This window comes from Corythoichthys intestinalis, chromosome 10, assembly GCF_030265065.1.
Source record: "Corythoichthys intestinalis isolate RoL2023-P3 chromosome 10, ASM3026506v1, whole genome shotgun sequence".
In the NCBI taxonomy this organism is placed as follows: Eukaryota; Metazoa; Chordata; class Actinopteri; order Syngnathiformes; family Syngnathidae; genus Corythoichthys; species Corythoichthys intestinalis.
Window position 1 is genome coordinate 39385303 of NC_080404.1, and position 12510 is coordinate 39397812.

The following is a 12510-nucleotide window of genomic DNA, read 5'->3' on the forward strand; positions in this document are numbered from 1 at the left end:
TTTTGGGTCCCTTTCTATTTATTTCGGGACATTCCTGGGTCACTTCCTGTTCAGTAACCTAAATTCAACACAAAGTTGCTCGCAAATGCACCAAAATCAACAAGAAGTGACCAAAAATAAACAGGGAATTAGGGCTGTAACTACTGATTATTTAGGTCAGACATGTCCAAACACCGGCCTGGGGGCCAAATGCGGCCCGTGGTCAAATTTCATAAGGCCCCCCCCAGGCTCTGTCATAAAATCAATAATGTCTGCCCCGCACACAGACTTAATAAATTGGTCAGCAGTACTGCTACTAGCATATCAAGTAGCTTACACAGTAAATGCTGCTCCTCATTTACCCACTAAAAGGCAGCAGCACTCTAAGAAACATTACTCCGTGTGACCCTTTACTTCCAATTTTCTAAAATGGCGGCAATCAACAAAAAAAACCGAAAGTTGACTGTGACGGCCTACGCTTCAAGGATAGGTAGAAATTGGATTATTTTTTCACTAAAATATGCAACAACTGTGTCTGCATCATTTGCAAAGAGACAGTCGCTGTTTTTAAAGAGTTCAATGTGAGGCGATATTACCAAACAAGACACGCTGACATGTACGACAAGATTACAGGCAAGATACGCAGCGAGAAATTGAAGCAACTTGAAGCTAGTTTAATTTCACAGCAGCAGTATTTCGCAAGAGCCCGAGAGTCGAAAGAGAACGCCGCAAAGGCTAGTTGCGAGATCGTTGAATTTATTAATTTTAAAAAATAATAAAAGCAAATGTGACACACAGAATGGCGTGCCAAAATTTGCTTTTAAATATATTGTTCTACGTAAAGGAGGTCAGCCAAGGTCAGCCCCCCACATTTTTACCACACCAAATCTTTGCAAAAAGTTTGGACACCCCTGATTTAGATTCTCGATTAATGTATCAATTAGTTAGTTTGAATAATCGAGTAATCGGATTACGAACATTTATTGCGTTGCAGAATAAATTTTAGGATATGTAATACAATGAAACAAGTGCTTATCCTAGCAATAACATATTTTGGCTTGCTAAGTTTACACTCAAAAGAGCATTCAATGCAAATAAAAAAGTAACATTCCTGAATGTTTCTTCAAATGATGCAGAATTGCACTTTCATTTGACAAAACCAATAAATGCATTTAAAATTAGGGCTGTCAAAAATATAGCGTTAACGGGCGGTCATTATTTTTTTTATTAATCACGTTAAAAATTTGACGCATTTAACGCACATGCCCCGCTCAAACAGATGAAAATGAAAGCACAGTGTCATGTCCACTTGTTGTGTTTTTTTGTGTGTTTTGTCGCCCTCTGCTGGCGCTTGGGTGTGACTGATTTTATGGGTTTCAGCATCATGAGCATTCTGTAATCATTGACATCAACAATGGCGAGCTACTACTTTATTTTTGTTTGAAAATTTTTTCAAATTTTATTAAAACGAAAACATTAAAAGGGGTTTTAATATAAAATTTCGATAACTTGTAGTTCATAAAAGATAAATGTTAGTACAAGTCTTTCTATCCATTGATCGCTTTAACAGAATGTTAAAAATGTTAATACCATCTTGTTGATTTGTTATAATAAACAAATACAGTACTAATGTACAGTATGTTGAATGTAAGAGTGTGACAATATATCGATACAGCGATATATCGCGATATTTTGCAACCCTATCGGTTATTGATATGCTCCCGCCAAGTATCGATTCTTTTATTTGACATATTGGCCATTGGATGCTGTAAACTGCTCAGTGTTTGTTCAGCAATTCCTTGGCGGTCCACTAGGGGCGCTCAAGAGTGGCGGTGAAGGTAAAGTGAGCACAAGTTGTCTAGAGAAGAAGAGAGGAAGCTCCAAGTGGGTTGAAAAAAATAAAAAAAGCTTCGTGGGAACGATGGAGGAAAAAGTGACAAAAATATTGCTACAAATCACACATGAGGACAAACTTTAGATTTTACATCAACAAGAAAGGAAGTAAGGTGAACAAGGACTTTGCTGAATGCAAGAATTGTCTAACAAAAATAAGGTTTACTGCCAGCTGGTGACGAAGTGGACACGGATATCTTCACTGCTTCACTTTGATCACTTGAGGTAAGAAAGTTTTGCAATGTAATTGATTTTTTATTTTACATGTATTATTTTGATGACATTTGGTGTTGAGTGATACAAAATAAACCAGGACCCTAAACTGGATGAAAATGAATATCGAACAAGCCTACATGAACTTACTGATTTATTTGATATTATTTGAGAACCACTTTCCATCTGGTTTACTACACAAACTATTATTACTGCCATTTTGATGCATTAAGCTATAAAAATGGTTTGACTAGCTTCCAAGATATATAAGGTGATGTGCATTATAATTAATGTAGCCTACATATTAAAAATAGGTAATTATTGCATTTTTAATTTCTATACATTCAATTCAATTTTTTTTAATTCACTCAATACTTCCAACACAAAAAAATCAGGATTTCAACTCAAAAGCTATTAAGTAACTAAAATATTTTGTTTTATTTTGTTGTTGTTAAGGTGAGGAAAATTGTGACTGAGTCTGACATCTCAAATGCTGAAGCAGATGGTGGAAGTGCTCAAACCAATGCTTTTGGCAACAAAGGTCATATACGAAGAAAAGACCCACCAATTTTATCATTGCCCCACTCCAAGCTCAACTGTTGACTAACACCTACAGCACTGCTATTTTTTATTTTTATTTTTTTTAAGATTTAAAACTTTAAAGAAATTAAGAGTGCCATTCATCATGATCTCTCCAAGAGATATCAGTGGTTGTGGGTTTCCTACATATGTGCAGATACACAATTTGCAGTAGATTCATATTTTACAGCAATGTTGCACAGAAAAGGTGTCACTGTTTAATAAATTACTTAAACAGTACTTTTTCTATTTTGAAATATATATTTTTTTCCGTTTCAACAGTTATATCGTACAATATCATGTATCAGATTAAGACCAATATATCGATAATTGCTGTATTGTGATATCGTGAGATAATCGTTATCGTGAGCCGTGTATCGTGAATCGTATCGTATCGTGAGGTGCCCTGAGGTTCCCACTCCTAGTTGAATGTATATATCCGTCTTGTGTCTTATCTTTCCATTCCAACAATAATTTACAGAAAAATATGGCATATTTTATAGATGCTTTAAATTACGATTAATTAATTTTTAGGCTGTGGTTAACTCAATTAAAAATTGTAATCGTTTGACAGCCCTATTTAAAATGAATTAAAATACTTCAGATTAGCCTCAAACGATATGTAAAAAAAAAATGAGGATCTAAGTACAACAAAAGAACAATTGGCTAATTTGCATTGCAAAAGTCAGCTAGCTTAAATGGTGTAAAATGCGAACATTTTATGCTTTTTTTTTTTTTTTTTTTTTTTTAACAATGCTCTTAACACATCTTTCAAACATATTACCACAAAAACAATATATATTTCAAACTAAATAAATAATGAAAGCATAAACAAACATATTGGCTCAAACAAAAACATAAGTTGGTCTTAACAGGGAGCAGCTGGATTCTGCCTCGTTAGACAAGTTATTTCGTATTCACTATTGCCACTAGAAGGCACTGTATCCACCCAAATCAATACAACTAAAAACAAAACTTTCAAAACAAACCATCATGTCACTCTAATTTAACGAATCCCTTAAGCAGCAAAATTTGATTTTAAGCTTTTTTTCCTAATTGATTTACTCGAGTTAAATTATCATCATTAAAGCACTACAGGGAATGACCAAAAAAAAGACCCAAAATTAAGTCATTGACGGCCACAGACGTCCAAGGGTTGGCCGAAAATAAATGAATGTTCATTCGCTGCCACCGTCCCAAACGGTTAGGACATCTAGTGATAAACGCATTGAAATTGAAAACAGAAGGATGAAAAGAGCTTGTTTTTCTGTTTATTACTTGTATTGTAGAATATTGTGGAATGATTTCCTGTAACGATAATTGTCACATCGCCATATTATGAGATAATCGTTATCACGAGCCTTGCATCGCAAAATGTATGATATTGTAAGGAACCCAGAGGTTCCCACCTCTAGTATTGATATACAAATGACACCATTCAATACGAGTACCATTTTTGCGGTTTAGGCTTCACAAAAACTGAAAATTGAAACTGATATTTGGAGCACTCAGTGTAATTTCTCAATTATATAGCTTGTATAACACATGGTGTCATTTATTTAAGTTTGAGTTGACAAAACGGAAAAGTGAGTGGCACGAAAAAATTATGTTATACCATGTTGTGAAAATTCAGCAACTACCCTTTCAACACATGCGTCATTACTTGAGTGAATAAATGACAAGAGGCTGTTTTTGTTGGTTGCACAGTAACAAACACTTGCTGAAACATGCAGATATTGTGAAATGTTCCATACTTGAGCCACTCAAATTCATCATTACACAAAAAAAAAAAAAAAGTGTTGCTAATGGGTTGGGTGAGGATGTGGCTGCCTGGACATTTACAATAAGGCAAAAGGAAGGAAGTACTTGATGTACAAACGGGGTTCATTGGAGACACAGACCATGCACCACCAGTCAATTTATAATAATAACCAGTGTTGTTAATTTTACTTTAAAAAAGTAATTAATTACGGTTACAAATGACTTCTCCCAAAAAGTAATTGCGTTAGTAACTCAGTTACCTGAATTTAAGAGTAATTAGTTACTTGGCAAAGTAACTAGTGAGAATTTTCATGTTTTTTTTTTTTCTCAAAAGTCACACAATGTGAAGTTTAAAGGGTTTTTGGGAAAATTGGCCCTAGCCCAATTCTTTACCCTCCACTTAACTAGACACAAGGGTATTGCGATAACTAGATAGTAACCTTTGCTATGTGTGGAAGTCATTTAAAGTTGTGAATCAACCGTTAAAGTTGTTAAAATTGCTCCCGCTATTGCATTAGTTCCCTTCTGTCTACTTTCAACATGTGTAAGTTTTAAAACTGTTTCATCATTTAAAGATAGATTTAAGTCAAGATTTTGCCGATTTAGGACCATTTTAGATTTTTTTAAAAATATTTTTTTTTTAAAGTAGGTTCGCTAGGAAGGATCTCTACAACAGAGCCTTCCTGAGAGATCTACTGTTTTAAGATGGCGGCTGTTTACTAACGCATGTGGTCCTTAAAACATGTTGCCAATGCAGCCGTGTCTATAATTTGCATCTAGTTCTATAATGTGATATCTATCGTATCATGTGGGCGTAGTTTGTAGGCTACAGTCAGGTATTATTGGAGCCACCTAGCATCGTGTTTGCAACGGCGTCTTCCCCACTCCTGCTCTGCTCTCTCGTCTCCGTGAGTCCGTCTCTCTGGCTTTTTTTATTCAACCAACTTAGTAACGCATAGTAACGCAAGCCTTTCCCGCCTGAGTAACGGTAACGGCATTGCCAAGATGAGAAAAGTAATTAGATTACTCACTACTGAAAAAAATAGCACCGTTAGTAACGCCGTTATATTGTAACGCCGTTATTAACAACACTGATAATAACATACGTGACTTTTTCCACAAAATAAAAATACCATACACAGGTTTTGCCACCCTCCAATGGGATGACCAAATACTGATTTTCATATTTTTAATCCCACATAATGACTCATTGACAAGTCCCATTAATTTTAGCACGGGCGGTAAAGTCAGCATCCTGGCAAACAACGTCTAGAACACAAAGGGTGCATTTGTGTAAGGGAAACTCAGCCCTGACTGATGTACAGTTCCTTGTGCATGGGGCAATGAAGTTCAGTTCATACAGATTGCAATTTAAGCAGACAAGAATAAAACACCATTTATGAGGGACTACTAAGATCAGGCTATAACAAGCAAAACGCGAAAGCAAAAGTAGCATTCAGCCTTCTATTTTCAGCAGCAGTTGTAGTTGTGAGAGTCCTTGGTGCCAACTTCCAAAGCGGGACTGTGTCAGGAGTGTGACGTCATGCTCGCTGGCAGGAAAGGCTTGGTCTGGCAGCGGCCTGATGGCTGCCCGCCACAATGAACACACGCTCAACACAAGAAACGTGTCACAGCCTGACACATGCTGCTTGCTGAGCTCAAAACACTGACTCAACTCTCAGACACTGTCACCACTTGGAAGATTTTACATTCACTGATGTTTTTACCGGTACCGATTACCATATTACAAGAGCCTTTAAAGTGCGTACGGTAAAAAAAAAAAAAACATTCTTAAATAGCATTATTATGTGAATTATAATCATATTTTGAGACAGTTTGACTATATAAAACAATTTCGCAAAGCGCAGATGACGAGAAATTAAGTCTTTTAATCCGCCGTTTGGCCACGCCTAACATTATAGGGCTCTAGTGTCGCCAACGGAAGGATGACGTGGGCAGGGTCATGATTTCATCTGATTTGGAATTCAATCCATTGAGGGGGAATTATTCAGAACGAGGAAAATGCGACGAAGAGAGCCGCAAATGTCATTGTTTCAGTCTCTCTACTCCAAACTGTCACTTCATGGACATGTTTGCCGGGAAAGCAGCTGGAGAATTTCCGCCGGATAAACTGGCCGACGTCGGAGGACCGCGTAGCTGCTACATGGTCAACACGAATATGGCATAAATTAATGCTTAACTACATGGCGAAGACGTAAACAGTGAGAGAGGGGCGGGCAGTTGTTGTGCAGCTAACTTGGCACGATGTGTCTGAGGAGAACTTTTCTATATGTCTGTCCATGATCAAACGTAAGTTAATATTTCTTTATTTAAAGAAAGTTTGTAGTGTTTACTTTGTAATTGCTGTATTCGCATTTTTAACACAAAGTTGCAATTTCTGATTGGGTGGAAAATTTGACCGAACGCCTGGCACACGAAGAGGGCGATAAGTAATAATATTTTCCCCCAATTGCTAAATAAATGGTATGGTCTTGACAACTAAGTCTTGTGCTAAATGGAATATGAATAATAAAAATGCATTTATTCAGTGTGACATGGCAAAATTACTCCATAATGGTCCAAACTGTCGACTTTTACTGTCGCACCTCTCGAACGATATTTTACATTACCGTAGTTAGTCAGGCTTTTGTCATTTCCCTGCCCCGGCTTCGAAGAATGTAAACAAACCAAGAGGCGTGACAGCTAGCTGACATGCTAACCCGAACCGAGTGCCGTCTCAAAGTCTTATTTTTGCTTTTCGTAACAAAAAAAATCACACAAAACCAGCCCGGATCATCTCACACGGCGGCAGGGTAGTCGATTGTCTTTGCCAATCGGCCATCCGCCCGGCAGCAAGCAAGTTACAGCTCGTTCCACTGCCACGGACAGGAGAGCTCACCGGGGAACCAGCTGGAGCGTACCGCTTGACAAACCGGCCAACGTCGGAGGAGCGCGTAGCTGTCACATTGTCAACACGAATATGGCGTACCACACAGCGAAGACGTAGAGAGCGGCGTGCAGTTGTTGATGTGTCTGAGGAGAACTTTTCTACATGTCCGTCCATGACCAAACGTAAGTAAATAGACCTTTATTTAAAGAAAGTTTTTAGTGTTTACTTTGTAATCGCTGTATTCGCGGCCATTTCAAAACAAAAGTTGCAATTTCTGATGGGGTTGAAAATTTGTCAGAACACTAGGCACACAAAGAGGGCAATAAGCCCAGTATGGGGGGGGGGGGGGGGGGTGCAAACAAGCCGCCGGTCGTCGGCCAATACTCACTTCCTCGTAAGTTCGCAGTGAACGGGTACCTTTTGAAACCCAAAAAGGCTCACACGCCTCTCCCTGGTGCAGCAACAATTTTCTGCAGCCTTTTGGCTGGCGTGATGTGAAAAAAAAAAAAACGACTTAATCCGCAAAATCAGCTGAATCCGCAGTCCATGTGCATGCTATAAAGTAAGCTTGAGAACGATAAACTGATACGACCGGATATCCAGTTTTACAGGTAAAAGATACAGCGGCATCAATAGTAAAGTTACCATTCGACAGTAATTAGCCATTAAATATTCAATGACCCGATAGTAGAGATAGAATTCGGCTGTCGCGAGCACAAGAATCGGCTTCTAATGCCTATTTCAATGCATTGCATAATATGATAATAATTTAGCTTTTACCTCACATGCTGCGCTTGTGTCATTCACCACACAGCGCACTTAGATTGTTACCGCCATCGTGGTTGCCTCAACTTCCCATTCATTTCGGCAGAACCGCTAGTAGTTGCCATCATTACCCGATCGTCACGGGCGTGTCATAACAACGCGAGAGCTAACAAAACCACTGAAACGCACGCTCCGTAGCGTTTTCTTCACAGCCCAAAACGAAACTAGTAGTGGCAACGAAGCAACATGCTAAAACAATGGATAGTTTGCGCACTACGCCAGCGACGTGCAGCGATTGATTTTCAACGCACCCAGGAAAACAAAAGTCAGACTTTGAAGTGACGAAGGCAGCCAGATCTGTTCGCATGGGACAGAGCTACTGTGAAGTGTGAACCGGTACAGAGATCGTGTTAAGTCTGAAAAATAACCCACTACAATGGTGGAAAGGGCGGCATATTGTTTCCACGAAACGCAGTCTACTTAAACATGAACATGTGGATCAGTTGATCTTCCTCAAGAAAAATCTGCCCTTCAAAAAAGATATAGACAGTGATGAGGAATAAAAAAATGTGGAAGCACAGGCATAAGACTTTGCTGTGTATAAGGTTAAAGTAATGGTTATAGATCCGTCTGTCTGAAATGCCATGTTTTTATTCCCCCAGTTATACCAGTGGTAAAGCATAATTTTGTATTTATTTATGATGACACTAGCAGGTTTAATTCTTTTTTTTCTAGAGCTGCTGCATATAATTAAGATTTTTTGCTTCTAAGATGTCTACGTTGAAAGTTTGCACTTAAATTACTTACCTATTGTGTTCAAAACACCAGGAAATACAGTAATTAAATTACTGCACTTTATTGTTGTCTGTCACTGGAGTTTTATTTTGTTATCAATCCCAATTTAATCTTTTTTTATATGTTTTAAATACTGTACGAACACACACAAATGTTTACTGTCGTATCGTTTTCACTCTGTATCGAACCGTATCGTTCTTGAACTGTATTGAATTGTATCGAATCGCTCAGCGTTAAAAATGTATCGTTTTTTAATCGAATCGTAACCTGTGTATCTCGATACATATCGAAGCGGCTTCATGCCAGAGATTCCCAACCCTACTATAAAGCAATGTTGTATTGTGAGATGCTGATCAGGGTGACATCACATTCGTCCTAAACCCGAGACTGAAGCCAGAAGTCACTCATTTTCATGGCATGGGATTCAAAAATTGAATATATAAAACAATCACTTCCACACACATCCAAATGGTCCATTTCATTCAGGAGCATAAAACACGGCGTGAAACAGGAAATAAACATGCTTTTTGGTGTCATACGCACTTTAAATCACCATATTTATATTTCTAACGAATCATGGTTGACCAACTACATTCATTAATCATTTAGTCTGAATTGATTTTCGATAGCATGGTTCTGCCCATTTTGACATGCTAGCATCCACAACTGAACATAATCCAATTAATTAATGAAGACACAAGGACTAAGCAGAAGGATATTTAAGAGGAGGGCATTTTGAGAAGGAAGGTAAGGTGACACCTCTTTATAGCCACTGAGGTCATCGATTCAGGCTTCATGACCTGATGGATTATTGAGGACTACCAGCAGAGCCGCTCGCTTTGAAGACTATCTTACAACTGAAGGCTGAAATTTTCAGGAATTTCCAGGTTTCTGGAACTAAAAAAAGATGTTTCAGATGTTCTAGATACAGTATGCAAATCACTAATTTCTTAGACCAACGATTACAGAGAAAAACAATGTTTAAACTCAGGATGTCCCGATTGCATTTTTGCACCAGAGTCCGAGTCAAATAATTTTGAGAATCTGCCAATACATAGTTCCGATCGAACAAGAATTGTTTAAAAAAAGGAAAAAAATTAACATATTACTGTCCCACCGAATTATTTTTAAACAAGAATAAAGAAAAATACTTGCCTTTATTAAATGCTTCATTGAGTGAGTACACTCAAATCCGTTCACGCTGCTGAGAACACTTAAAACACCCACAATGAGGCTTCTCCGGCAACATCAAAGCTGTCACTCATCGTTAACTTCAAACGGCAGCTGAAGAATTTTACTCTGTTAATTTGACCTGAATGCATCATTCGCTGTCTCGAAACTTACATTCCCCAATGTTTTTTTTTTTTAATTGACCGCATAGTTTTCGAGTTACTGCCATAGCAACACCTTAGCAACGACAGACGCGCCTCGCTGCTGGCCGCTACCAGAGACGTCAATTCCTGACGACCTGGCCAGCACTCCAATAAGAAAGTATAGCACCACGCTATCCTCGCCATATACTGCAAAAATTTACTAGGTTTTACTCACGAGACTCATCGAACATTTTTTGTCAGAGTCAAGCAGAAGAACTTCTCCCCGGCTCCTCGATCGAGTCTTTGTTTTCAACATTTCAGCGACGACAGCTTTGAAAGCATAGGAGGATACAACCTTGGTTTTTCAAAGACGTAAGTAGACCCTTGCTGGCAATTTGATACGTTTATTACTTGATCACAACCTGTTTGCTGTTGTTGTTGTTGCTTGCCTGTCAAAGACTAGTGAAAGCTGAAAAGTTGTCTATTCATGTCAGTTTGATACATTTATTACTCGATCTATATATCTACCAGTCTGTTTTTGCTATTACTGATAGTTATGTCATGGACTGACTGGGGAATAAAAGGTTCAGAGAGAAATCACGATGCTAGTTGCCTTCCACTCTTCCTTTCGTGAACCATCAAACTGCAAACCGCCGTCATCAACAACGTCTGCTGTGCCGGGTAAATCGTCATCATCTGACGCCTCAGGTTCAGACATGTAAGGATTAATTGTAGATAGTCTTTCCTGGGAGCCTTTGCCATCGTGAGCGTCACTAAAGAGGGATCCTGAATGGTTACTTTTGGTGGAAATATCACTGATATTGTTGCTGCTGCTATGCTCGCTGTGAATAGTCTTCTGTAGCATTTAGGAATTTACGTCACACTTCCGGGTTTGGGAAGGGACGATTAACGAAGTGCAAAAGAACTAAAAAAAAAAAAAAAAAAACGCAAATTACCCTCCCAGTTACGTGTTAAAAATTACATGGTTGTTTTGTCGAACTCGTCCAAATTTAATATTTGTAAAATTACTGTTCAGCTGCCCTTTAACAAGCAAACGCCAGCTGCACTAGTGAGCAAGTAAAGCAGCATGAGGGAGAGTGAAGGCTGTATGCACATGAAGCAGAGGAACATAAATACAGGTAGTCTCCAGGTCACGACAGAGCAGACTTACGCAATTACCACTTTATGACACCTGCATCTTTTTTTTTTTTTAAATAATGACTTTTGTCTTGTAAAGAACGCTTTTATTTTGGCGCGGGAAGCGTAGAACAGCGCATTTACAAACACACCCGCCCACCCCGCACACACAGAGCAGCCAAGTGACAGAGTGACAGCCTGCGCGCACATTTGTTGCTTGTGAAGCATCCAAAGGCGACGGCTGTATAGAAACCCCTTCTGTACTGTTTATTGTGCGTTTTCAATTCTGGTCAAATACTTGGGGCGAGTTAATATGATTGTTTTTGATGATGTGCGGACGCTAAGTGATACCTGCTAATAACATGCGTTTGTTATTGCTGCATCAGCAGCTACTTGTAAACGCAAATTTGAATTGCTGTTATTGAAGATGAGACTGATTTAATTTCATTTTACTTTAGTTCCATTCTTCAAGTGTTGATGTCATGAGCAGCTGAATAAAGTCAGCAAACCACACAGACGTCTGACATCGTCGTACATACTGTAACTTCTGTCACTGATTCTGTAAAGTCAGTGTTGAGTTTAAAACAGCTAGAAAATCCACGAATCCTAAAAATCATGTTAAAATTAGATGGGGATGTGCACACTGAAATGAATCAATATTCCTCTTTTTGTTTGTGTTGCTTTTGGAACAAAAAAGTTCATCTTTATGAAGGTTTAAAAATGGCTGCAAACTTCAGAATATAAATGGCAGCAGCGGGAGGAAACCCAAACCAGAAAAGAATAAACATCAAACTTTCCGGCTGCAAGATGTACACAGATGCCTATTCAAAAAGTTCTTGGTTTGCGTCTTAATACTCGAATGGTCAATACACACTTAAATGCATACGTTAAATTCCATAAACGGGAATCGACATCCAATCAATTTGAACTGAGAGCGGCCGTTGTGAATGGCAGCCAATGTGTTTTAAAACGTATAGTTACAAATGAACAAAAAAACAATGGCATCTACTCTCAAAAGTAAAACTTTCTCAATTAGTAAACATATTAATAAGCAGAAAACTACAACAACAGCAAAGCGCCAAGCCCACGCTGACAGAGGAAAAACAAAGTGAAGAACCGGCTGCTTAAGCTAAGCCCTCCCAGCCTTCACTCTGCTCTGTGAAGACACGTACATTCTCCTCATTC

General features: G+C 38.5%; 1 protein-coding gene across 5 annotated transcripts in view; it reads right to left on the reverse strand.

Annotated features, from left to right (window-relative positions):
* ehbp1 (EH domain binding protein 1) overlaps positions 1 to 12510 on the reverse strand; it is a 490476-nt gene that overhangs the window by 375843 nt on the left and 102123 nt on the right. The window lies entirely within an intron of this gene.